The 3,320-nt window shown below is 31.4% G+C and overlaps 1 long non-coding RNA gene across 2 annotated transcripts; it reads right to left on the reverse strand.

The window, feature by feature from the left end:
* Positions 1-862: 862 nt before the first annotated feature.
* LOC115448183 lies at positions 863-2,197 on the reverse strand. Of its 2 annotated transcripts, XR_005112507.1 has the most exons (3): positions 2,115-2,197; positions 1,808-2,017; positions 863-1,028 (listed from the first exon to the last, which is right to left on the reverse strand). It is a non-coding gene; the product is annotated as an uncharacterized LOC115448183 (long non-coding RNA). The 2 variants fall into 2 exon arrangements; XR_003939083.2 differs by having other exon boundaries at positions 1,808-2,185.
* Between the last annotated feature and the right edge of the window lie 1,123 nt (positions 2,198-3,320).

A 3,320-nucleotide genomic window follows, 5' to 3' on the forward strand; every position in this document is an offset into this window, starting at 1 on the left:
TGTTGGATAACGCATTTATCGAGGAAGGCTATAAGCTATGTATCATCCCGCTATGATCAATAGGAGCAGAGCAGTCATGAAAAATGTTGCAAAAACGGAAAACATTTATTACTTTTGACAGCTCCTGTTTCATGTGCTGCGTAAACGGTTAAAGTTATGTGACAACTATGTATGACAAAATTGTTCCTCTTAAAGGTCTAGAAAATTTATTATAAAACAAGAACCCCAGCCGCAACTGTCTGCGAACGCGTTAAACTTAAAAACTACACAAAGGATTTTGATAAAACTTGGTATGGAGATAGTTTGAGAACCTGGAAAGGACATACTCGTAGGCTACTTTCTATCCCGGTAAAATATATAGGTAGCGGGATTATTATTTATTATGAAAAACTTTTCACACGGTCGGAGCCGCGTGGCGTAGTTGTACTACATGCGCGGTACGACACAGCTCTGAGGAAGTAATATTGAGATTTTCTTAGTACCAGCCCGCAGTAAGAAATTTGTACCCGATATGGCGCAAAGCTTACTCGCTATTACTTATGGTTTCATTTCTTCTTGCCCACCCCTTCATGGATAGAGGCGTGATATGAGTTTGTTCGTTTTTTTAATGCATAGCATAAATTTGAGTAGTTATTGTTTACCATTATGAGGTAAGTTCACTTTTTAATACTATATCAAGTTGAGGAAAACCAAAAACCCTACTCGGGTGCATTGTGGGTTCTTATGGTATTTTTGGTGAATATGGATGTGATACTAAATTGTTGCTGTGGATTAATTAGAATTACACTAAAGTAATTGATTTTTAGTCCTTCAAGTTTCTTTTTACAAGTTTTGTCTTGAATCATGATGAAATGAGAAATAATTTAATTTATTTAGTTTATCAGTACTTTTATTTTCATATTTACACATATAAAATTTAAAAAAAATTACATAACTTTATTTTCTCCTTTTTTTGGGTAATATTGATATGTCTTCATTCTCATCATCATCACAATCTTCACTTTCACTTTCCATGTCTTCATCACCTACTAACAAATCAGTGTATGAGTTGAAAATATATTGCATTAAATTATATATCTATAGTACAACATGCATACAACAGATCTATGCAAGCTGCAAATGTTTTAAATACAGAATGAGAATTATAGCCCTTCCCCAAACAAACAGCCTTGAGTATTTGTTCCATACATTTAGTGCACACAAGTTATGTTCAGGAATATCGAAAGATTATGAATAATTGCTTCAATTTTAGGTGGTTTGGAAGATTTGAAACCACCAAGTTGTCATTTATTTAATAGTCTATATAAAAGAGATGGTTGCAAATTAATATGATGTGTATTTGGGGAGGAAATGCATAAAGTGTTAAGTCTGCTGGAAAACCTAATAAATAAAAATAAAATAAATAATAATAATATCACTATAAATTTTGAATAGCTTCTAAAAAGAGGATTAGCCATTGTTTTAATAGGGGCATGGCCTTAAAGTAATTTCAGCATATAAAGTCTATATTGTGCAAAAATATCAATATTTTTATTGAAAAAAAAATGTGAAACACACAAATCCCCTGATCAAATTCTGCTAACATGATATTTTATACAACAATCTTTATTTCAATAATATCTGACTACAACCGTTTACATCTCAAGGTGACAAGCAAATTGCAGAGATTGATTAATCACTGTTTATGTGCAAAAATAAACATAATATTCTTTTAAAGCTGAAGTTTTCCTGTCTGTTTTACCCCCTAATATCGCACTCAGGAATCTCTGTAACCTCGGGTCCCAAAAATTATGTAATTAATAATTACCAGTACCACCAAGTTCCTCAATCATCTTGGTTAGTTTTGTGTTCACTGCATGTTGAAACTCTTCCAATGTTTTTACTAGAGTCAGTGAATTTGTTTCTTTAGTTATAGTATGGATTACTTTTTCGTTTTCTGATATAATGAATTTCATCTCAGATACCATGTTTAATGTTTTGAAAGCAGTAAGTACTAGGGTCTGTAGATTTTCTGTTTCTGTAAGTTGTAACACAATAAATTTATTAATGTAATATGTAATGTAATACCAAGCAGAACAAAGTTATGTTTATATTAAACAAAAACTACTATTTACTCTAATTTAAAATTTTAGGTTATGTATTTATTATTGAAATAGCAGGTCATCTGTCGCTGTCGACTTGTCAAGTGTTTTTTAATGGCAATATATGACATTTTGGTATGTATCGAAGGAATTTTGTTAAGGAAAATAAAAATGATTTGTTTTCTATATTGTAGATAAATTTTAAATCACCGATAGATAAAGGTAGAAGCCATAATATAACAGAAGAAGAAAAAATTGCGGTATGCACATACTCGTGATCACATATACTATTTCCAAGTGAGGCTCTAAAGAATGACCAAAGAAGGTCATCATGTATTCTGAGAACATCTATAATATTAAATCTATAGGTAATAACGCTAGGCATATACAAACATATGGGACATATATATGGGACTGTGTCCCCTTGCGAACCGATACGGTGCATCTTTAATAGGTACATGCTATCTTAATCCAATCTAGGTGGATTATTGCATTGCGGGCCCAGTCTAGCTCATCTAATAGACGCGTTCCATAGCATATTATTAATTATTTTAAACCGACAACACTGCAAGCGCATGCAATGTCAAGTGTCAAGCAATGTCATATTATGTCAGTATATCAGCTGACTTATTTATTTTTTAATAAATTGGACATTTAAATCTTGAAATTCACTATGTAATATGTGTGAATTTGGAAGATTTGGACCACTTATAGGTGCAATCGATGAAGGAACTTCAAACGTAAAATTTCTGGTAATATGAATAATACACTACAAATAAATACTTTATTTCCTAAGTTACGCCGAAAAGACGGCAATTTAAAAATAAATATGTATTTTGTAATGATACAGAAATGTAGCACTAGTGATTATGAAATTAAATAGACACTTAATAAGTATTACTGAATTATTTATATTTATGTTACAGATTGAATTAATTTGATACCAAATACACGTAACATTATTAAAATAGAACTAATAATAGTAAATTATTACGTTTAAGGTGTTTGCGGCCAATACATCAGAGGTGTTAACATACCATCAAATATCTCTGAAGAGGTTTAGCCCTCAGGAAGGATGGGTTGAACAAGATGCTTTAGAAATCCTAAATGCAGTGCTGGAATGCATAGAGGTATTTTTACTATAAGGCCTCTGCATTAACTTCTGTTTACATCAATAGTGAAGCATTTGTATACTTTGCTCAGTTACATTTTTATACTTTTCTTTTGTTATGATTTGAA

This window comes from Manduca sexta, chromosome 17 (genome assembly GCF_014839805.1).
Source record: "Manduca sexta isolate Smith_Timp_Sample1 chromosome 17, JHU_Msex_v1.0, whole genome shotgun sequence".
Classification (NCBI taxonomy): Eukaryota; Metazoa; Arthropoda; class Insecta; order Lepidoptera; family Sphingidae; genus Manduca; species Manduca sexta.